Raw genomic sequence first — 23,259 nt, forward strand, 5'->3', positions numbered from 1 at the left:
CATAGTGATAACTGTGTTCTCTGGTGGAACACGATGAGAACATTGTGTGAAGTGCACAGAAGTAGCTATTTGAGTATGTATGAAAATGTGAGGTAACCACTGTGACTCCTAAATTTCTGTGGAATTAAGTTTTCTGTATGTGTGTGTGTGTGTGTGTGTGTGTGTGTGTGTGTGAGTGTGAGGTTCAAGTTGGTAGTTTATATGTTGCAAGCGAAAAAAGCTTTTTAGTAAACTGAGGCACTAGCATTAGTTTCCTGTTCACTGTGACAAGGAAGCTAGTATAAAAAGTAGTTTGTGGTTTTGCTTGCAAAGAAGTGCTCATGGGATGAAAGCACTGCTTGGGATTATTCTGAGATGATGGGGGGATTGCTAAACATGTAGCATTTTAGTAAGGAGCTTGTCGGAGTAGTTGTATAGTTGTAAAATTATTTGTTATTTTATGAGAAATTTCTGTATTCATAGCACATGGGCCATCATAGTTGAAGCATACAGATTGGCATGGTATGCGTAGGTCTGTAAAATGTCCTGACAGTGATGTTCATAGAGACTTGTTGTATACTTTGATTCTTCATCTGTTTAACAGTAGACATAAGAAATGTATTAGTGGAGCAAGTAGCTGTGAAATTACTGGTGTATGATTGATAGTATGGACGTGGCGCTGAATTGAAGTGTTTGTTCAGCTGTGGGTGTTTTCATAATTGCCATGTGAGGAAAAGCAATACTCGTGATAGGCGAAAAGAGATACAGAGAGAAACACATTTGTTGCGAGTATTGTATGTCAGCAGCTCCAAGGGCGGGTATCAAGTAAGACGCAAAGTGAAACGAAAGAGGAAGTATGCATGAAAGAGGCCAAATATCGACAAGAGTTCGCACTGTTAGAGTGAGGTGAATGAGCTAGTGCTGTGCGAAAAATTTCGAAGAGAGAGGCGGTTTTAAAGAAAGCACAAGAGTCCTATGAATGCCCTCTTGTGTGTTTCTCTTTCAGTGGCTATTTGGCGTGTCTGCTTGCGCCGTAGAATGCTACTGTATGTGCCCCAGGCCGCCATCTAGCGGCCGGAGGTGCAAGCGGTGTTTACATACAGTCTCGCCTGAGGCAATGGTCTCTCATTTCGGAACGCAAGAAGCACTGGTAGCGCACAAAATAGCTGAGCGAGATCATGGCGGCCAAGTAAGAGTAGAAGTAGGTTCTTTGCAGAATGTCGGAGCTTGTAAATCGCGAAATGTGAAGAGTGTGTCGTATTCTCGTAGGGCGTGTTGACGGTCTCGTGGCATAAGTAGCGAGCGGTGATAGCTTGCAAGCAAGATCATACTTCACAGGATCATTTCTGTAGTATGTCTTCAACTCTCTCTAGTTCAAAGCTGGAGTAGACGTAACCACGATGATGAGTGGTAGCACTCTCCCTGAGCGTGAGGCTTGCGATCGAGATTCATCGCATCTTGGTTGTAATCGATGATCGTTCACCACATTCTGAGGGATGTGGGAAGGGAATAGCGCTTTCCGAGTGGTGGTTTTATTATATAGATCAGAAGCGTAAGTCATACCTTTGGTATCGGGACCCGCGTCGTTGCAGAAATGTCGCTGCAGCTTGTGGAAGGACTTTGATTGCGACATGTCATGAAAGCCTTGTGGAAGTTTCTCGAGTGTCACGGGGACGAGCCATTTGATTTGGCCTGCTCCAAGTGCTAGGCTTGGATGACAACGACGTACTTTTGAGTTACAAGACTGAGTGAGCAACACAAGAAGAGTGCAATTGATGACGATAAAAAGCTGACACACAACACAGTGTTGATAATCACCACTAATGCATGCTGTACGAAACATTTAGGAGGAGCACGTTTGGCTAGCAAACATGAATTGAGCGATTTGCAAGGCACTGTTATCTGCAAGAAGGAATGCATGAAATTGGCAAATGAATAAGACTGGTTCGAATACTATCGACAGAAATTTTATTTCTGTTGTCAACTAGTATTAATTAGATGTGTGGGAGTAGGGGGATATTTCCCTTGCACCATACATCTACATACACGTTGCGTCTGATGTGGCCTAGTTTTGCGTACAAAGAACTGTCTAGTTGTCAGTTTTTTTCAGTGAACGAATGTGGTAGGGAGGAGAGAGATTAGTGTTAGATGCAGAGCAGTGCGGGCAGTTGTGTGTCGGACGTTGTATGTCGGACGGTGAGTCGCCGACAGGAATTAGGCGTGCTGCCATCTGTCGGCAGGTGAGGTAATGAAGCAGCTTGAATGGTGACAGAAATGATGAAAATAGTTAACTAAAGAGTAATAGCGACGACATTTGGCAGACACGTGTTTCAGCGTTGACAGTTAGTTTGGGGTGTGTGCTTGCATGACACTGGAAGTCTGTTGACGGTAGAGAAGTAGACAAGACGGAAAGAATTTTCCGCGTTCTCGCGGAGAAGTAATAGAGAAGCAGCCATAAGTATTGAAGTGAGGGCGTTGATCGGCGAATCCCGTCGTCTCTACCGTGCCTTCCTCCGCACGCGTGACCCGGACACACTACGACGCCACCGGCAACTCCAGCGACACGTTCGTAATTTGCTCGCGGCTAAGAAACGCCGGGACTGGCGACAGACATGCACCCGTTTAAATGCAACCCTACCAATCAACTCGTCCAAGTTCTGGTCGGCCTTCCGTCGCCTTACCGGAACTAAACCCTCCCCCTATTATCCTCTTCTCCATGATGATCACCCTTTCCCTGACTCCCTTAGTAAGGCCAATCACTTTGCCTCCTACCTCTCCGATGTATTTTCTGTCCCCGATGATCCCCAGTTCGATTACTCCCTCTTCCCAGATATCCGCGATCGAACTGACACCTCTTCCCCTCCCCTCGCTCCTGGCTTCCAGTACTTGGACAACATTACACACACGGACCTCAATGCCCCTATCACTACACAGGATCTCATTGCTACACTCCGCACAAAACGCAACACCGCTCCTGGTCACGATCGTGCCACCTACCGTCACCTTCGTGAAGCTCCTGTCTCTTTCCTCTCCACCCTGGCCAGGCTCTACAATGTAGTCCTGTCCACCGGTTACTACCCCGACCTGTGGAAAACCTCCCGTATCCTCATGTTCCTTAAACCTGGCAAACCGCCGTCCGCCGTCTCCTCCTACCGTCCCATCAGCCTTACCTCGGTCTTCAGCAAGGTCCTAGAATCTATCCTCACCCGCCGCATCCACCAGCATCTCCGCCAGCACCGCCTCCTTCCCGTCACCCAGTGTGGCTTTCGGCCATCCTTCTCTTCCGACGATCTTCTCCTTCACCTCACTCATCTCCTTTCCGAACAGCTTAATTCCCGTCGCTCCGCCATCTTCCTCTCACTTGACCTCGAACGCGCTTATGACCGCGTCTGGCATTCCGGTCTCCTCTTCAAGCTCCAAACCTTTGCCCTTCCCATTAACTACGTCCGTCTGATCGGTTCCTTTCTCTCCCGCCGTCCTTCCTATGTCACCATCCATAACACTGATTCCTACACCTTTTTCCCCTCCGCCGGTGTGCCCCAAGGCTCCGTCCTCTCCCCCCTTCTGTACCTTTTGTACACGGCGGACATGCCGCCGCCGTCGCCCCCCGTCCACCTTCTCCAGTTTGCCGATGACACCGCCTTCCTCGCCCTTGCCCCCACCCTGCAACGCTCCCAACGCCTTCTCCAATCCCATCTTGACCGGTTCACCGCTTGGTGCAACCAGTGGTTGCTCAAGGTCAATCCCCCCAAAACCCAGGCGATCATTGTAGGCAAAACCACCCCTTCCTTCCGCCTCCTTGATTTCTATCTCACCGTCTATGGCCGTCCTATCGCCCTCACTCCCACCCTTAAGTACCTTGGCGTCACCCTCGACCGTCGCCTCTCCTGGACTCCCCATCTCCAGACAATCCAAGCCAAGGCACGTTCCCGACTCCGTCTCCTCAAGCTCCTTTCCGGCCGCACGTGGGGTCTGGACCCCTCCACAATCCTCCACACCTATAAATCCATCATCCGCCCTATCCTTTGTTACGCCCATCCAGCCTGGATCTCCGCCCCCCCTACCTTCTATAAATCCCTCCAAATCCTTGAACGCCATGCTCTCCGCCTTGCCTATCGCATCCGTCTCCCCTCCCCCACACGGATCCTGTATGATCTCATCCCCTTCCCCCACCTCCTCCTTTTCCTTGAAAGGATACGTATCCTGTACACCTCACGTAAACTTGATCCTCCTCACCCGCTCGTTTCCTCGCTCCTCTCCCACCCCCGCCCGCTGCCGCGCCTGTATTCGCACGTCCCACCCGGTCTCCATCTCTCCACCCTCCATACCCTCTCCCAAGGTGGCTTCCGCCAGCTCCCTCTCCCTGATGATGTCCTCGTCCCCTCCATCTACCCCTCCTATCAACTTTGACCCTGCCCCACCCCCCACTTCCCGTGTCCTTTCCTTTCGGCACCCTCCCTCCCTTCTCTTCTCTTCCCTTCTTTTTCCATCTCCCTGTCCCCTCCCTTCCCCCTCTTCCCCCGGGCTTCCTCTCCCCCTTCCTCCCTCCCCCCTATCTCCCCTGCCCGTGGCATCTCTGCTCTCCCCTCTCGCTCTCCCACTCCCCTTCCTCCTCCTCCTCTCTTGGCAGGTCCCCGGACTCGCACACGTATAGTGAACATTCGCGCGCCGGAGATCGTCGCCTTTTGTGCTTCGTGTGTGTGACGTCATATAGTGTTTTTGGTGTCCGCCATCCCACTCCTACGTTCACTTGTGCCGTCGGACTCACCAGTGTTTTGTGCGCCGTGCCGACGTGTTTTCCGTGTTGTTATCGTCACATGTGAACGACTCCGTGTTTTTTTTTTTTTATGTCTCTGTGACCTCTCTCTTTTGCCCGTCACTTTGTTCATTGTTATTCACCATGTTTTATACTCTTGTAAAACGCTATGGCTGAAGAGCGGCGTAGTGTGCCGCTGCCAGCCTACCTGAATTGTACAGGTTTTAAAATAACAATAAAGTAAAAAAAAAAAAAAAAAAAAAAAACGTTGATCGGCACTCTGGTTTCCCTTCAAAACGAATAAATCTTTCGCCTTTTACTAAAGATTTCCGTGGAGGGGAACATTAAATGAGTCTATAAGGTATTTTTCGTAGTGCTCGGCTATTGCTGAGCCATAATCACAAGTGAAAACGTAATGTAAGTAGCAAGAGGTAGATTGTGTTGTGTGAATGAAGGGCGTGGAGTAGCGGATGACGTTGGATCAGGCAGATATTTGTTTTTTTAAAATTTGAAATTGTAATAGGCCGTGTCGTAGTATAATGAAACAAGTACATTTGCCCTGAAATGGCGTACAGTGTGTTAGACGATTGTGTAAAGACAGAGAGGGAGCTACAGGACTACCTGGAAACACTTGGTGAACCCTTTCCGTACCTCAGTTCTAGATGATTTGAGAGTGTTTACTTGCACTGCAGTTGCACAACAGCATATAAACTGATATTTTGAAGTGAATGATGAATGATAGGCTTTGTAAGAAATACTGGTATGTGATTAGTAGATTATGTTTTGAAACCCAAAATTATTTTTACCACAGAAGTTTGTGATTTGTAGGTATGATGTGAGTGAGCTTTGGGCCGAAGATGGTGGTTAGTTGGGCAGGATGAGTATTTAAATGGTTTTCAATAGAGTGGATATTAGTGACACTGGCTTGTTGCCATAATGTGTTTGTTCATAACAGTGTACTCAGTTGTGTAGAAGATTTAGGTGAGAAAGAGACAGTTGTTGAATATGACATAAATAGCTAGAAATGAAGTAAGTAATAATTTCCTGCTAGGTGTAGTTTGGGTATGGTGTGTCTCAGTGAGAGATAAATCTTGAAATTGAAGGGTTGTTCCTAGCTACAGTCTTGGAAACTATGTATCTGCTGTTGACTCCAATGTTTTCAAGATTACTTGTGTACAAAATTGGGCAGACTTTGCAGTTTCTTCTTCAGTAAATCAGTGGAAGGTGGTGCAGATAATGGTAAAAATGTTCAGTGCCTCCTGTGAGTTGTTGATGCTGCTTGTCTTTTAAGTAAAATTGATAGGGGCTCTTGATTGACCCAGCCATACACAGAGCTGGTGCATACTTGGCTTGAGAAGACTTTGGTCAGTAAATGATGAAATACCAACACAGTGCTCACAACAAAGCTCCTTTCCCTGCATTCTAGTTTCCCTCGGGTATAGAGTGACATGATATTGGCAGAGGATGTGCAGATAATCACTTTGATCAGGCTGTTTGTTTTTTTAATGCTCTTTTACCAGAATCCATGCATAGTGATAACTGTGTTCTCTGGTGGAACACGATGAGAACATTGTGTGAAGTGCACAGAAGTAGCTATTTGAGTATGTATGAAAATGTGAGGTAACCACTGTTACTCCTAAATTTCTGTGGAATTAAGTTTTCTGTATGTGTGTGTGTGTGAGGTTCAAGTTGGTAGTTTATATGTTGCAAGCGAAAGAAGTTTTTTAGTAAACTGAGGCACTAGCATTAGTTTGCTGTTCACTGTGACAAGGAAGCTAGTATAAAAAGTAGTTTGTGGTTTTGCTTGCAAAGAAGTGCTCATGGGATGAAAGCACTGCTTGGGATTATTCTGAGATGATGGGGGGATTGCTAAACATGTAGCATTTTAGTAAGGAGCTTGTCGGAGTAGTTGTATAGTTGTAAAATTATTTGTTATTTTATGAGAAATTTCTGTGTTCATAGCACATGGGCCATCATAGTTGAAGCATACAGATTGGCATGGTATGCGTAGGTCTGTAAAATGTCCTGACAGTGATGTTCATAGAGACTTGTTGTATACTTTGATTCTTCATCTGTTTAACAGTAGACATGAGAAATGTATTAGTGGAGCAAGTAGCTGTGAAATTACTGGTGTATGATTGATAGTATGGACGTAGCGCTGAATTGAAGTGTTTGTTCAGCTGTGGGTGTTTTCATAATTGCCATGTGAGGAAAAGCAATACTCGTGATAGGCGAAAAGAGATACAGAGAGAAACACATTTGTTGCGAGTATTGTATGTCAGCAGCTCCAAGGGCGGGTATCAAGTAAGACGCAAAGTGAAACGAAAGAGGAAGTATGCATGAAAGAGGCCAAATATCGACAAGAGTTCGCACTGTTAGAGTGAGGTGAATGAGCTAGTGCTGTGCGAAAAATTTCGAAGAGAGAGGCGGTTTTAAAGAAAGCACAAGAGTCCTATGAATGCCCTCTTGTGTGTTTCTCTTTCAGTGGCTATTTGGCGTGTCTGCTTGCGCCGTAGAATGCTACTGTATGTGCCCCAGGCCGCCATCTAGCGGCCGGAGGTGCAAGCGGTGTTTACATACAGTCTCGCCTGAGGCAATGGTCTCTCATTTCGGAACGCAAGAAGCACTGGTAGCGCACAAAATAGCTGAGCGAGATCATGGCGGCCAAGTGAGAGTAGAAGTAGGTTCTTTGCAGAATGTCGGAGCTTGTAAATCGCGAAATGTGAAGAGTGTGTCGTATTCTCGTAGGGCGTGTTGACGGTCTCGTGGCATAAGTAGCGAGCGGTGATAGCTTGCAAGCAAGATCATACTTCACAGGATCATTTCTGTAGTATGTCTTCAACTCTCTCTAGTTCAAAGCTGGAGTAGACGTAACCACGATGACGAGTGGTAGCACTCTCCCTGAGCGTGAGGCTTGCGATCGAGATTCATCGCATTTTGGTTGTAATCGATGATCGTTCACCACATTCTGAGGGATGTGGGAAGGGAATAGCGCTTTCCGAGTGGTGGTTTTATTATATAGATCAGAAGCGTAAGTCATACCTTTGGTATCGGGACCCGCGTCGTTGCAGAAATGTCGCTGCAGGTTGTGGAAGGACTTTGATTGCGACATGTCATGAAAGCCTTGTGGAAGTTTCTCGAGTGTCACGGGGACGAGCCATTTGATTTGGCCTGCTCCAAGTGCTAGGCTTGGATGACAACGACGTACTTTTGAGTTACAAGACTGAGTGAGCAACACAAGAAGAGTGCAATTGATGACCATAAAAAGCTGACACACAACACAGTGTTGATAATCACCACTAATGCATGATGTACGAAACATTTAGGAGGAGCACGTTTGGCTAGCAAACATGAATTGAGCGATTTGCAAGGCACTGTTATCTGCAAGAAGGAATGCATGAAATTGGCAAATGAATAAGACTGGTTCGAATACTATCGACAGAAATTTTATTTCTGTTGTCAACTAGTATTAATTAGATGTGTGGGAGTAGGGGGATATTTCCCTTGCACCATACATCTACATACACGTTGCGTCTGATGTGGCCTAGTTTTGCGTACAAAGAACTGTCTAGTTGTCAGTTTTTTTCAGTGAACGAATGTGGTAGGGAGGAGAGAGATTAGTGTTAGATGCAGAGCAGTGCGGGCAGTTGTGTGTCGGACGTTGTATGTCGGACGGTGAGTCGCCGACAGGAATTGGGCGTGCTGCCATCTGTCGGCAGGTGAGGTAATGAAGCGGCTTGAATGGTGACAGAAATGATGAAAATAGTTAACTAAAGAGTAATAGCGACGACATTTGGCAGACACGTGTTTCAGCGTTGACAGTTAGTTTGGGGTGTGTGCTTGCATGACACTGGAAGTCTGTTGACGGTAGAGAAGTAGACAAGACGGAAAGAATTTTCCGCGTTCTCGCGGAGAAGTAATAGAGAAGCAGCCATAAGTATTGAAGTGAGGGCGTTGATCGGCACTCTGGTTTCCCTTCAAAACGAATAAATCTTTCGCCTTTTACTAAAGATTTCCGTGGAGGGGAACATTAAATGAGTCTATAAGGTATTTTTCGTAGTGCTCGGCTATTGCTGAGCCATAATCACAAGTGAAAACGTAATGTAAGTAGCAAGAGGTAGATTGTGTTGTGTGAATGAAGGGCGTGGAGTAGCGGATGACGTTGGATCAGGCAGATATTTGTTTTTTTAAAATTTGAAATTGTAATAGGCCGTGTCGTAGTATAATGAAACAAGTACATTTGCCCTGAAATGGCGTACAGTGTGTTAGACGATTGTGTAAAGACAGAGAGGGAGCTACAGGACTACCTGGAAACACTTGGTGAACCCTTTCCGTACCTCAGTTCTAGATGATTTGAGAGTGTTTACTTGCACTGCAGTTGCACAACAGCATATAAACTGATATTTTGAAGTGAATGATGAATGATAGGCTTTGTAAGAAATACTGGTATGTGATTAGTAGATTATGTTTTGAAACCCAAAATTATTTTTACCACAGAAGTTTGTGATTTGTAGGTATGATGTGAGTGAGCTTTGGGCCGAAGATGGTGGTTAGTTGGGCAGGATGAGTATTTAAATGGTTTTCAATAGAGTGGATATTAGTGACACTGGCTTGTTGCCATAATGTGTTTGTTCATAACAGTGTACTCAGTTGTGTAGAAGATTTAGGTGAGAAAGAGACAGTTGTTGAATATGACATAAATAGCTAGAAATGAAGTAAGTAGTAATTTCCTGCTAGGTGTAGTTTGGGTATGGTGTGTCTCAGTGAGAGATAAATCTTGAAATTGAAGGGTTGTTCCTAGCTACAGTCTTGGAAACTATGTATCTGCTGTTGACTCCAATGTTTTCAAGATTACTTGTGTACAAAATTGGGCAGACTTTGCAGTTTCTTCTTCAGTAAATCAGTGGAAGGTGGTGCAGATAATGGTAAAAATGTTCAGTGCCTCCTGTGAGTTGTTGATGCTGCTTGTCTTTTAAGTAAAATTGATAGGGGCTCTTGATTGACCCAGCCATACACAGAGCTGGTGCATACTTGGCTTGAGAAGACTTTGGTCAGTAAATGATGAAATACCAACACAGTGCTCACAACAAAGCTCCTTTCCCTGCATTCTAGTTTCCCTCGGGTATAGAGTGACATGATATTGGCAGAGGATGTGCAGATAATCACTTTGATCAGGCTGTTTGTTTTTTTAATGCTCTTTTACCAGAATCCATGCATAGTGATAACTGTGTTCTCTGGTGGAACACGATGAGAACATTGTGTGAAGTGCACAGAAGTAGCTATTTGAGTATGTATGAAATTGTGAGGTAACCACTGTTACTCCTAAATTTCTGTGGAATTAAGTTTTCTGTATGTGTGTGTGTGTGTGTGTGTGTGTGTGTGTGTGTGTGTGTGTGTGTGTGTGTGAGGTTCAAGTTGGTAGTTTATATGTTGCAAGCGGAAAAAGCTTTTTAGTAAACTGAGGCACTAGCATTGGTTTCCTGTTCACTGTGACAAGGAAGCTAGTATAAAAAGTAGTTTGTGGTTTTGCTTGCAAAGAAGTGCTCATGGGATGAAAGCACTGCTTGGGATTATTCTGAGATGATGGGGGGATTGCTAAACATGTAGCATTTTAGTAAGGAGCTTGTCGGAGTAGTTGTATAGTTGTAAAATTATTTGTTATTTTATGAGAAATTTCTGTATTCATAGCACATGGGCCATCATAGTTGAAGCATACAGATTGGCATGGTATGCGTAGGTCTGTAAAATGTCCTGACAGTGATGTTCATAGAGACTTGATGTATACTTTGATTCTTCATCTGTTTAACAGTAGACATAAGAAATGTATTAGTGGAGCAAGTAGCTGTGAAATTACTGGTGTATGATTGATAGTATGGACGTGGCGCTGAATTGAAGTGTTTGTTCAGCTGTGGGTGTTTTCATAATTGCCATGTGAGGAAAAGCAATACTCGTGATAGGCGAAAAGAGATACAGAGAGAAACACATTTGTTGCGAGTATTGTATGTCAGCAGCTCCAAGGGCGGGTATCAAGTAAGACGCAAAGTGAAACGAAAGAGGAAGTATGCATGAAAGAGGCCAAATATCGACAAGAGTTCGCACTGTTAGAGTGAGGTGAATGAGCTAGTGCTGTGCGAAAAATTTCGAAGAGAGAGGCGGTTTTAAAGAAAGCACAAGAGTCCTATGAATGCCCTCTTGTGTGTTTCTCTTTCAGTGGCTATTTGGCGTGTCTGCTTGCGCCGTAGAATGCTACTGTATGTGCCCCAGGCCGCCATCTAGCGGCCGGAGGTGCAAGCGGTGTTTACATACAGTCTCGCCTGAGGCAATGGTCTCTCATTTCGGAACGCAAGAAGCACTGGTAGCGCACAAAATAGCTGAGCGAGATCATGGCGGCCAAGTAAGAGTAGAAGTAGGTTCTTTGCAGAATGTCGGAGCTTGTAAATCGCGAAATGTGAAGAGTGTGTCGTATTCTCGTAGGGCGTGTTGACGGTCTCGTGGCATAAGTAGCGAGCGGTGATAGCTTGCAAGCAAGATCATACTTCACAGGATCATTTCTGTAGTATGTCTTCAACTCTCTCTAGTTCAAAGCTGGAGTAGACGTAACCACGATGACGAGTGGTAGCACTCTCCCTGAGCGTGAGGCTTGCGATCGAGATTCATCGCATCTTGGTTGTAATCGATGATCGTTCACCACATTCTGAGGGATGTGGGAAGGGAATAGCGCTTTCCGAGTGGTGGTTTTATTATATAGATCAGAAGCGTAAGTCATACCTTTGGTATCGGGACCCGCGTCGTTGCAGAAATGTCGCTGCAGCTTGTGGAAGGACTTTGATTGCGACATGTCATGAAAGCCTTGTGGAAGTTTCTCGAGTGTCACGGGGACGAGCCATTTGATTTGGCCTGCTCCAAGTGCTAGGCTTGGATGACAACGACGTACTTTTGAGTTACAAGACTGAGTGAGCAACACAAGAAGAGTGCAATTGATGACCATAAAAAGCTGACACACAACACAGTGTTGATAATCACCACTAATGCATGATGTACGAAACATTTAGGAGGAGCACGTTTGGCTAGCAAACATGAATTGAGCGATTTGCAAGGCACTGTTATCTGCAAGAAGGAATGCATGAAATTGGCAAATGAATAAGACTGGTTCGAATACTATCGACAGAAATTTTATTTCTGTTGTCAACTAGTATTAATTAGATGTGTGGGAGTAGGGGGATATTTCCCTTGCACCATACATCTACATACACGTTGCGTCTGATGTGGCCTAGTTTTGCGTACAAAGAACTGTCTAGTTGTCAGTTTTTTTCAGTGAACGAATGTGGTAGGGAGGAGAGAGATTAGTGTTAGATGCAGAGCAGTGCGGGCAGTTGTGTGTCGGACGTTGTATGTCGGACGGTGAGTCGCCGACAGGAATTAGGCGTGCTGCCATCTGTCGGCAGGTGAGGTAATGAAGCAGCTTGAATGGTGACAGAAATGATGAAAATAGTTAACTAAAGAGTAATAGCGACGACATTTGGCAGACACGTGTTTCAGCGTTGACAGTTAGTTTGGGGTGTGTGCTTGCATGACACTGGAAGTCTGTTGACGGTAGAGAAGTAGACAAGACGGAAAGAATTTTCCGCGTTCTCGCGGAGAAGTAATAGAGAAGCAGCCATAAGTATTGAAGTGAGGGCGTTGATCGGCACTCTGGTTTCCCTTCAAAACGAATAAATCTTTCGCCTTTTACTAAAGATTTCCGTGGAGGGGAACATTAAATGAGTCTATAAGGTATTTTTCGTAGTGCTCGGCTATTGCTGAGCCATAATCACAAGTGAAAACGTAATGTAAGTAGCAAGAGGTAGATTGTGTTATGTGAATGAAGGGCGTGGAGTAGCGGATGACGTTGGATCAGGCAGATATTTGTTTTTTTTAAATTTGAAATTGTAATAGGCCGTGTCGTAGTATAATGAAACAAGTACATTTGCCCTGAAATGGCGTACAGTGTGTTAGACGATTGTGTAAAGACAGAGAGGGAGCTACAGGACTACCTGGAAACACTTGGTGAACCCTTTCCGTACCTGAGTTCTAGATGATTTGAGAGTGTTTACTTGCACTGCAGTTGCACAACAGCATATAAACTGATATTTTGAAGTGAATGATGAATGATAGGCTTTGTAAGAAATACTGGTATGTGATTAGTAGATTATGTTTTGAAACCCAAAATTATTTTTACCACAGAAGTTTGTGATTTGTAGGTATGATGTGAGTGAGCTTTGGGCCGAAGATGGTGGTTAGTTGGGCAGGATGAGTATTTAAATGGTTTTCAATAGAGTGGATATTAGTGACACTGGCTTGTTGCCATAATGTGTTTGTTCATAACAGTGTACTCAGTTGTGTAGAAGATTTAGGTGAGAAAGAGACAGTTGTTGAATATGACATAAATAGCTAGAAATGAAGTAAGTAGTAATTTCCTGCTAGGTGTAGTTTGGGTATGGTGTGTCTCAGTGAGAGATAAATCTTGAAATTGAAGGGTTGTTCCTAGCTACAGTCTTGGAAACTATGTATCTGCTGTTGACTCCAATGTTTTCAAGATTACTTGTGTACAAAATTGGGCAGACTTTGCAGTTTCTTCTTCAGTAAATCAGTGGAAGGTGGTGCAGATAATGGTAAAAATGTTCAGTGCCTCCTGTGAGTTGTTGATGCTGCTTGTCTTTTAAGTAAAATTGATAGGGGCTCTTGATTGACCCAGCCATACACAGAGCTGGTGCATACTTGGCTTGAGAAGACTTTGGTCAGTAAATGATGAAATACCAACACAGTGCTCACAACAAAGCTCCTTTCCCTGCATTCTAGTTTCCCTCGGGTATAGAGTGACATGATATTGGCAGAGGATGTGCAGATAATCACTTTGATCAGGCTGTTTGTTTTTTTAATGCTCTTTTACCAGAATCCATGCATAGTGATAACTGTGTTCTCTGGTGGAACACGATGAGAACATTGTGTGAAGTGCACAGAAGTAGCTATTTGAGTATGTATGAAATTGTGAGGTAACCACTGTTACTCCTAAATTTCTGTGGAATTAAGTTTTCTGTATGTGTGTGTGTGTGTGTGTGTGTGTGTGTGTGTGTGTGAGGTTCAAGTTGGTAGTTTATATGTTGCAAGCGGAAAAAGCTTTTTAGTAAACTGAGGCACTAGCATTAGTTTCCTGTTCACTGTGACAAGGAAGCTAGTATAAAAAGTAGTTTGTGGTTTTGCTTGCAAAGAAGTGCTCATGGGATGAAAGCACTGCTTGGGATTATTCTGAGATGATGGGGGGATTGCTAAACATGTAGCATTTTAGTAAGGAGCTTGTCGGAGTAGTTGTATAGTTGTAAAATTATTTGTTATTTTATGAGAAATTTCTGTATTCATAGCACATGGGCCATCATAGTTGAAGCATACAGATTGGCATGGTATGCGTAGGTCTGTAAAATGTCCTGACAGTGATGTTCATAGAGACTTGTTGTATACTTTGATTCTTCATCTGTTTAACAGTAGACATAAGAAATGTATTAGTGGAGCAAGTAGCTGTGAAATTACTGGTGTATGATTGATAGTATGGACGTGGCGCTGAATTGAAGTGTTTGTTCAGCTGTGGGTGTTTTCATAATTGCCATGTGAGGAAAAGCAATACTCGTGATAGGCGAAAAGAGATACAGAGAGAAACACATTTGTTGCGAGTATTGTATGTCAGCAGCTCCAAGGGCGGGTATCAAGTAAGACGCAAAGTGAAACGAAAGAGGAAGTATGCATGAAAGAGGCCAAATATCGACAAGAGTTCGCACTGTTAGAGTGAGGTGAATGAGCTAGTGCTGTGCGAAAAATTTCGAAGAGAGAGGCGGTTTTAAAGAAAGCACAAGAGTCCTATGAATGCCCTCTTGTGTGTTTCTCTTTCAGTGGCTATTTGGCGTGTCTGCTTGCGCCGTAGAATGCTACTGTATGTGCCCCAGGCCGCCATCTAGCGGCCGGAGGTGCAAGCGGTGTTTACATACAGTCTCGCCTGAGGCAATGGTCTCTCATTTCGGAACGCAAGAAGCACTGGTAGCGCACAAAATAGCTGAGCGAGATCATGGCGGCCAAGTAAGAGTAGAAGTAGGTTCTTTGCAGAATGTCGGAGCTTGTAAATCGCGAAATGTGAAGAGTGTGTCGTATTCTCGTAGGGCGTGTTGACGGTCTCGTGGCATAAGTAGCGAGCGGTGATAGCTTGCAAGCAAGATCATACTTCACAGGATCATTTCTGTAGTATGTCTTCAACTCTCTCTAGTTCAAAGCTGGAGTAGACGTAACCACGATGATGAGTGGTAGCACTCTCCCTGAGCGTGAGGCTTGCGATCGAGATTCATCGCATCTTGGTTGTAATCGATGATCGTTCACCACATTCTGAGGGATGTGGGAAGGGAATAGCGCTTTCCGAGTGGTGGTTTTATTATATAGATCAGAAGCGTAAGTCATACCTTTGGTATCGGGACCCGCGTCGTTGCAGAAATGTCGCTGCAGCTTGTGGAAGGACTTTGATTGCGACATGTCATGAAAGCCTTGTGGAAGTTTCTCGAGTGTCACGGGGACGAGCCATTTGATTTGGCCTGCTCCAAGTGCTAGGCTTGGATGACAACGACGTACTTTTGAGTTACAAGACTGAGTGAGCAACACAAGAAGAGTGCAATTGATGACGATAAAAAGCTGACACACAACACAGTGTTGATAATCACCACTAATGCATGCTGTACGAAACATTTAGGAGGAGCACGTTTGGCTAGCAAACATGAATTGAGCGATTTGCAAGGCACTGTTATCTGCAAGAAGGAATGCATGAAATTGGCAAATGAATAAGACTGGTTCGAATACTATCGACAGAAATTTTATTTCTGTTGTCAACTAGTATTAATTAGATGTGTGGGAGTAGGGGGATATTTCCCTTGCACCATACATCTACATACACGTTGCGTCTGATGTGGCCTAGTTTTGCGTACAAAGAACTGTCTAGTTGTCAGTTTTTTTCAGTGAACGAATGTGGTAGGGAGGAGAGAGATTAGTGTTAGATGCAGAGCAGTGCGGGCAGTTGTGTGTCGGACGTTGTATGTCGGACGGTGAGTCGCCGACAGGAATTAGGCGTGCTGCCATCTGTCGGCAGGTGAGGTAATGAAGCAGCTTGAATGGTGACAGAAATGATGAAAATAGTTAACTAAAGAGTAATAGCGACGACATTTGGCAGACACGTGTTTCAGCGTTGACAGTTAGTTTGGGGTGTGTGCTTGCATGACACTGGAAGTCTGTTGACGGTAGAGAAGTAGACAAGACGGAAAGAATTTTCCGCGTTCTCGCGGAGAAGTAATAGAGAAGCAGCCATAAGTATTGAAGTGAGGGCGTTGATCGGCACTCTGGTTTCCCTTCAAAACGAATAAATCTTTCGCCTTTTACTAAAGATTTCCGTGGAGGGGAACATTAAATGAGTCTATAAGGTATTTTTCGTAGTGCTCGGCTATTGCTGAGCCATAATCACAAGTGAAAACGTAATGTAAGTAGCAAGAGGTAGATTGTGTTGTGTGAATGAAGGGCGTGGAGTAGCGGATGACGTTGGATCAGGCAGATATTTGTTTTTTTAAAATTTGAAATTGTAATAGGCCGTGTCGTAGTATAATGAAACAAGTACATTTGCCCTGAAATGGCGTACAGTGTGTTAGACGATTGTGTAAAGACAGAGAGGGAGCTACAGGACTACCTGGAAACACTTGGTGAACCCTTTCCGTACCTCAGTTCTAGATGATTTGAGAGTGTTTACTTGCACTGCAGTTGCACAACAGCATATAAACTGATATTTTGAAGTGAATGATGAATGATAGGCTTTGTAAGAAATACTGGTATGTGATTAGTAGATTATGTTTTGAAACCCAAAATTATTTTTACCACAGAAGTTTGTGATTTGTAGGTATGATGTGAGTGAGCTTTGGGCCGAAGATGGTGGTTAGTTGGGCAGGATGAGTATTTAAATGGTTTTCAATAGAGTGGATATTAGTGACACTGGCTTGTTGCCATAATGTGTTTGTTCATAACAGTGTACTCAGTTGTGTAGAAGATTTAGGTGAGAAAGAGACAGTTGTTGAATATGACATAAATAGCTAGAAATGAAGTAAGTAGTAATTTCCTGCTAGGTGTAGTTTGGGTATGGTGTGTCTCAGTGAGAGATAAATCTTGAAATTGAAGGGTTGTTCCTAGCTACAGTCTTGGAAACTATGTATCTGCTGTTGACTCCAATGTTTTCAAGATTACTTGTGTACAAAATTGGGCAGACTTTGCAGTTTCTTCTTCAGTAAATCAGTGGAAGGTGGTGCAGATAATGGTAAAAATGTTCAGTGCCTCCTGTGAGTTGTTGATGCTGCTTGTCTTTTAAGTAAAATTGATAGGGGCTCTTGATTGACCCAGCCATACACAGAGCTGGTGCATACTTGGCTTGAGAAGACTTTGGTCAGTAAATGATGAAATACCAACACAGTGCTCACAACAAAGCTCCTTTCCCTGCATTCTAGTTTCCCTCGGGTATAGAGTGACATGATATTGGCAGAGGATGTGCAGATAATCACTTTGATCAGGCTGTTTGTTTTTTTAATGCTCTTTTACCAGAATCCATGCATAGTGATAACTGTGTTCTCTGGTGGAACACGATGAGAACATTGTGTGAAGTGCACAGAAGTAGCTATTTGAGTATGTATGAAAATGTGAGGTAACCACTGTGACTCCTAAATTTCTGTGGAATTAAGTTTTCTGTATGTGTGTGTGTGTGTGTGTGTGTGTGTGTGTGTGTGAGTGTGAGGTTCAAGTTGGTAGTTTATATGTTGCAAGCGAAAAAAGCTTTTTAGTAAACTGAGGCACTAGCATTAGTTTCCTGTTCACTGTGACAAGGAAGCTAGTATAAAAAGTAGTTTGTGGTTTTGCTTGCAAAGAAGTGCTCATGGGATGAAAGCACTGCTTGGGATTATTCTGAGATGATGGGGGGATTGCTAAACATGTAGCATTTTAGTAAGGAGCTTGTCGGAGTAGTTGTATAGTTGTAAAATTATTTGTTATTTTATGAGAAATTTCTGTATTCATAGCACATGGGCCATCATAGTTGAAGCATACAGATTGGCATGGTATGCGTAGGTCTGTAAAATGTCCTGACAGTGATGTTCATAGAGACTTGTTGTATACTTTGATTCTTCATCTGTTTAACAGTAGACATAAGAAATGTATTAGTGGAGCAAGTAGCTGTGAAATTACTGGTGTATGATTGATAGTATGGACGTGGCGCTGAATTGAAGTGTTTGTTCAGCTGTGGGTGTTTTCATAATTGCCATGTGAGGAAAAGCAATACTCGTGATAGGCGAAAAGAGATACAGAGAGAAACACATTTGTTGCGAGTATTGTATGTCAGCAGCTCCAAGGGCGGGTATCAAGTAAGACGCAAAGTGAAACGAAAGAGGAAGTATGCATGAAAGAGGCCAAATATCGACAAGAGTTCGCACTGTTAGAGTGAGGTGAATGAGCTAGTGCTGTGCGAAAAATTTCGAAGAGAGAGGCGGTTTTAAAGAAAGCACAAGAGTCCTATGAATGCCCTCTTGTGTGTTTCTCTTTCAGTGGCTATTTGGCGTGTCTGCTTGCGCCGTAGAATGCTACTGTATGTGCCCCAGGCCGCCATCTAGCGGCCGGAGGTGCAAGCGGTGTTTACATACAGTCTCGCCTGAGGCAATGGTCTCTCATTTCGGAACGCAAGAAGCACTGGTAGCGCACAAAATAGCTGAGCGAGATCATGGCGGCCAAGTAAGAGTAGAAGTAGGTTCTTTGCAGAATGTCGGAGCTTGTAAATCGCGAAATGTGAAGAGTGTGTCGTATTCTCGTAGGGCGTGTTGACGGTCTCGTGGCATAAGTAGCGAGCGGTGATAGCTTGCAAGCAAGATCATACTTCACAGGATCATTTCTGTAGTATGTCTTCAACTCTCTCTAGTTCAAAGCTGGAGTAGACGTAACCACGATGATGAGTGGTAGCACTCTCCCTGAGCGTGAGGCTTGCGATCGAGATTCATCGCATCTTGGTTGTAATCGATGATCGTTCACCACATTCTGAGGGATGTGGGAAGGGAATAGCGCTTTCCGAGTGGTGGTTTTATTATATAGATCAGAAGCGTAAGTCATACCTTTGGTATCGGGACCCGCGTCGTTGCAGAAATGTCGCTGCAGCTTGTGGAAGGACTTTGATTGCGACATGTCATGAAAGCCTTGTGGAAGTTTCTCGAGTGTCACGGGGACGAGCCATTTGATTTGGCCTGCTCCAAGTGCTAGGCTTGGATGACAACGACGTACTTTTGAGTTACAAGACTGAGTGAGCAACACAAGAAGAGTGCAATTGATGACGATAAAAAGCTGACACACAACACAGTGTTGATAATCACCACTAATGCATGCTGTACGAAACATTTAGGAGGAGCACGTTTGGCTAGCAAACATGAATTGAGCGATTTGCAAGGCACTGTTATCTGCAAGAAGGAATGCATGAAATTGGCAAATGAATAAGACTGGTTCGAATACTATCGACAGAAATTTTATTTCTGTTGTCAACTAGTATTAATTAGATGTGTGGGAGTAGGGGGATATTTCCCTTGCACCATACATCTACATACACGTTGCGTCTGATGTGGCCTAGTTTTGCGTACAAAGAACTGTCTAGTTGTCAGTTTTTTTCAGTGAACGAATGTGGTAGGGAGGAGAGAGATTAGTGTTAGATGCAGAGCAGTGCGGGCAGTTGTGTGTCGGACGTTGTATGTCGGACGGTGAGTCGCCGACAGGAATTAGGCGTGCTGCCATCTGTCGGCAGGTGAGGTAATGAAGCAGCTTGAATGGTGACAGAAATGATGAAAATAGTTAACTAAAGAGTAATAGCGACGACATTTGGCAGACACGTGTTTCAGCGTTGACAGTTAGTTTGGGGTGTGTGCTTGCATGACACTGGAAGTCTGTTGACGGTAGAGAAGTAGACAAGACGGAAAGAATTTTCCGCGTTCTCGCGGAGAAGTAATAGAGAAGCAGCCATAAGTATTGAAGTGAGGGCGTTGATCGGCACTCTGGTTTCCCTTCAAAACGAATAAATCTTTCGCCTTTTACTAAAGATTTCCGTGGAGGGGAACATTAAATGAGTCTATAAGGTATTTTTCGTAGTGCTCGGCTATTGCTGAGCCATAATCACAAGTGAAAACGTAATGTAAGTAGCAAGAGGTAGATTGTGTTGTGTGAATGAAGGGCGTGGAGTAGCGGATGACGTTGGATCAGGCAGATATTTGTTTTTTTAAAATTTGAAATTGTAATAGGCCGTGTCGTAGTATAATGAAACAAGTACATTTGCCCTGAAATGGCGTACAGTGTGTTAGACGATTGTGTAAAGACAGAGAGGGAGCTACAGGACTACCTGGAAACACTTGGTGAACCCTTTCCGTACCTCAGTTCTAGATGATTTGAGAGTGTTTACTTGCACTGCAGTTGCACAACAGCATATAAACTGATATTTTGAAGTGAATGATGAATGATAGGCTTTGTAAGAAATACTGGTATGTGATTAGTAGATTATGTTTTGAAACCCAAAATTATTTTTACCACAGAAGTTTGTGATTTGTAGGTATGATGTGAGTGAGCTTTGGGCCGAAGATGGTGGTTAGTTGGGCAGGATGAGTATTTAAATGGTTTTCAATAGAGTGGATATTAGTGACACTGGCTTGTTGCCATAATGTGTTTGTTCATAACAGTGTACTCAGTTGTGTAGAAGATTTAGGTGAGAAAGAGACAGTTGTTGAATATGACATAAATAGCTAGAAATGAAGTAAGTAATAATTTCCTGCTAGGTGTAGTTTGGGTATGGTGTGTCTCAGTGAGAGATAAATCTTGAAATTGAAGGGTTGTTCCTAGCTACAGTCTTGGAAACTATGTATCTGCTGTTGACTCCAATGTTTTCAAGATTACTTGTGTACAAAATTGGGCAGACTTTGCAGTTTCTTCTTCAGTAAATCAGTGGAAGGTGGTGCAGATAATGGTAAAAATGTTCAGTGCCTCCTGTGAGTTGTTGATGCTGCTTGTCTTTTAAGTAAAATTGATAGGGGCTCTTGATTGACCCAGCCATACACAGAGCTGGTGCATACTTGGCTTGAGAAGACTTTGGTCAGTAAATGATGAAATACCAACACAGTGCTCACAACAAAGCTCCTTTCCCTGCATTCTAGTTTCCCTCGGGTATAGAGTGACATGATATTGGCAGAGGATGTGCAGATAATCACTTTGATCAGGCTGTTTGTTTTTTTAATGCTCTTTTACCAGAATCCATGCATAGTGATAACTGTGTTCTCTGGTGGAACACGATGAGAACATTGTGTGAAGTGCACAGAAGTAGCTATTTGAGTATGTATGAAAATGTGAGGTAACCACTGTTACTCCTAAATTTCTGTGGAATTAAGTTTTCTGTATGTGTGTGTGTGTGAGGTTCAAGTTGGTAGTTTATATGTTGCAAGCGAAAGAAGTTTTTTAGTAAACTGAGGCACTAGCATTAGTTTGCTGTTCACTGTGACAAGGAAGCTAGTATAAAAAGTAGTTTGTGGTTTTGCTTGCAAAGAAGTGCTCATGGGATGAAAGCACTGCTTGGGATTATTCTGAGATGATGGGGGGATTGCTAAACATGTAGCATTTTAGTAAGGAGCTTGTCGGAGTAGTTGTATAGTTGTAAAATTATTTGTTATTTTATGAGAAATTTCTGTGTTCATAGCACATGGGCCATCATAGTTGAAGCATACAGATTGGCATGGTATGCGTAGGTCTGTAAAATGTCCTGACAGTGATGTTCATAGAGACTTGTTGTATACTTTGATTCTTCATCTGTTTAACAGTAGACATGAGAAATGTATTAGTGGAGCAAGTAGCTGTGAAATTACTGGTGTATGATTGATAGTATGGACGTAGCGCTGAATTGAAGTGTTTGTTCAGCTGTGGGTGTTTTCATAATTGCCATGTGAGGAAAAGCAATACTCGTGATAGGCGAAAAGAGATACAGAGAGAAACACATTTGTTGCGAGTATTGTATGTCAGCAGCTCCAAGGGCGGGTATCAAGTAAGACGCAAAGTGAAACGAAAGAGGAAGTATGCATGAAAGAGGCCAAATATCGACAAGAGTTCGCACTGTTAGAGTGAGGTGAATGAGCTAGTGCTGTGCGAAAAATTTCGAAGAGAGAGGCGGTTTTAAAGAAAGCACAAGAGTCCTATGAATGCCCTCTTGTGTGTTTCTCTTTCAGTGGCTATTTGGCGTGTCTGCTTGCGCCGTAGAATGCTACTGTATGTGCCCCAGGCCGCCATCTAGCGGCCGGAGGTGCAAGCGGTGTTTACATACAGTCTCGCCTGAGGCAATGGTCTCTCATTTCGGAACGCAAGAAGCACTGGTAGCGCACAAAATAGCTGAGCGAGATCATGGCGGCCAAGTGAGAGTAGAAGTAGGTTCTTTGCAGAATGTCGGAGCTTGTAAATCGCGAAATGTGAAGAGTGTGTCGTATTCTCGTAGGGCGTGTTGACGGTCTCGTGGCATAAGTAGCGAGCGGTGATAGCTTGCAAGCAAGATCATACTTCACAGGATCATTTCTGTAGTATGTCTTCAACTCTCTCTAGTTCAAAGCTGGAGTAGACGTAACCACGATGACGAGTGGTAGCACTCTCCCTGAGCGTGAGGCTTGCGATCGAGATTCATCGCATTTTGGTTGTAATCGATGATCGTTCACCACATTCTGAGGGATGTGGGAAGGGAATAGCGCTTTCCGAGTGGTGGTTTTATTATATAGATCAGAAGCGTAAGTCATACCTTTGGTATCGGGACCCGCGTCGTTGCAGAAATGTCGCTGCAGGTTGTGGAAGGACTTTGATTGCGACATGTCATGAAAGCCTTGTGGAAGTTTCTCGAGTGTCACGGGGACGAGCCATTTGATTTGGCCTGCTCCAAGTGCTAGGCTTGGATGACAACGACGTACTTTTGAGTTACAAGACTGAGTGAGCAACACAAGAAGAGTGCAATTGATGACCATAAAAAGCTGACACACAACACAGTGTTGATAATCACCACTAATGCATGATGTACGAAACATTTAGGAGGAGCACGTTTGGCTAGCAAACATGAATTGAGCGATTTGCAAGGCACTGTTATCTGCAAGAAGGAATGCATGAAATTGGCAAATGAATAAGACTGGTTCGAATACTATCGACAGAAATTTTATTTCTGTTGTCAACTAGTATTAATTAGATGTGTGGGAGTAGGGGGATATTTCCCTTGCACCATACATCTACATACACGTTGCGTCTGATGTGGCCTAGTTTTGCGTACAAAGAACTGTCTAGTTGTCAGTTTTTTTCAGTGAACGAATGTGGTAGGGAGGAGAGAGATTAGTGTTAGATGCAGAGCAGTGCGGGCAGTTGTGTGTCGGACGTTGTATGTCGGACGGTGAGTCGCCGAC

The 23,259-nt window shown here is 43.9% G+C and overlaps 11 non-coding genes across 11 annotated transcripts; all 11 read left to right on the top strand.

The window, feature by feature from the left end:
- The first annotated feature begins 1,300 nt into the window (after positions 1–1,300).
- On the top strand, positions 1,301–1,507 carry LOC124608421. Its single transcript, XR_006979064.1, has one exon. It is a non-coding gene; the product is annotated as a small nucleolar RNA U3 (small nucleolar RNA).
- Positions 1,508–5,010: 3,503 nt separating this feature from the next.
- LOC124608575 lies at positions 5,011–5,129 on the top strand. Its single transcript, XR_006979195.1, has one exon. It is a non-coding gene; the product is annotated as a U5 spliceosomal RNA (small nuclear RNA).
- Positions 5,130–7,535: 2,406 nt separating this feature from the next.
- Positions 7,536–7,742, top strand: LOC124608532. The gene has a single exon (XR_006979160.1). It is a non-coding gene; the product is annotated as a small nucleolar RNA U3 (small nucleolar RNA).
- Positions 7,743–8,696: 954 nt separating this feature from the next.
- LOC124608576 lies at positions 8,697–8,815 on the top strand. Its single transcript, XR_006979196.1, has one exon. It is a non-coding gene; the product is annotated as a U5 spliceosomal RNA (small nuclear RNA).
- Positions 8,816–11,261: 2,446 nt separating this feature from the next.
- LOC124608493 lies at positions 11,262–11,468 on the top strand. The gene has a single exon (XR_006979126.1). It is a non-coding gene; the product is annotated as a small nucleolar RNA U3 (small nucleolar RNA).
- Positions 11,469–12,422: 954 nt separating this feature from the next.
- On the top strand, positions 12,423–12,541 carry LOC124608577. Its single transcript, XR_006979197.1, has one exon. It is a non-coding gene; the product is annotated as a U5 spliceosomal RNA (small nuclear RNA).
- Positions 12,542–14,971: 2,430 nt separating this feature from the next.
- LOC124608422 lies at positions 14,972–15,178 on the top strand. The gene has a single exon (XR_006979065.1). It is a non-coding gene; the product is annotated as a small nucleolar RNA U3 (small nucleolar RNA).
- A 954-nt stretch (positions 15,179–16,132) lies between these two features.
- On the top strand, positions 16,133–16,251 carry LOC124608578. Its single transcript, XR_006979198.1, has one exon. It is a non-coding gene; the product is annotated as a U5 spliceosomal RNA (small nuclear RNA).
- A 2,434-nt stretch (positions 16,252–18,685) lies between these two features.
- LOC124608425 lies at positions 18,686–18,892 on the top strand. Its single transcript, XR_006979067.1, has one exon. It is a non-coding gene; the product is annotated as a small nucleolar RNA U3 (small nucleolar RNA).
- A 954-nt stretch (positions 18,893–19,846) lies between these two features.
- LOC124608579 lies at positions 19,847–19,965 on the top strand. Its single transcript, XR_006979199.1, has one exon. It is a non-coding gene; the product is annotated as a U5 spliceosomal RNA (small nuclear RNA).
- A 2,406-nt stretch (positions 19,966–22,371) lies between these two features.
- Positions 22,372–22,578, top strand: LOC124608533. The gene has a single exon (XR_006979161.1). It is a non-coding gene; the product is annotated as a small nucleolar RNA U3 (small nucleolar RNA).
- The last annotated feature ends 681 nt before the right edge of the window (positions 22,579–23,259 follow it).

Source organism: Schistocerca americana, chromosome 3 (assembly GCF_021461395.2).
Source record: "Schistocerca americana isolate TAMUIC-IGC-003095 chromosome 3, iqSchAmer2.1, whole genome shotgun sequence".
Lineage (NCBI taxonomy): Eukaryota > Metazoa > Arthropoda > Insecta > Orthoptera > Acrididae > Schistocerca > Schistocerca americana.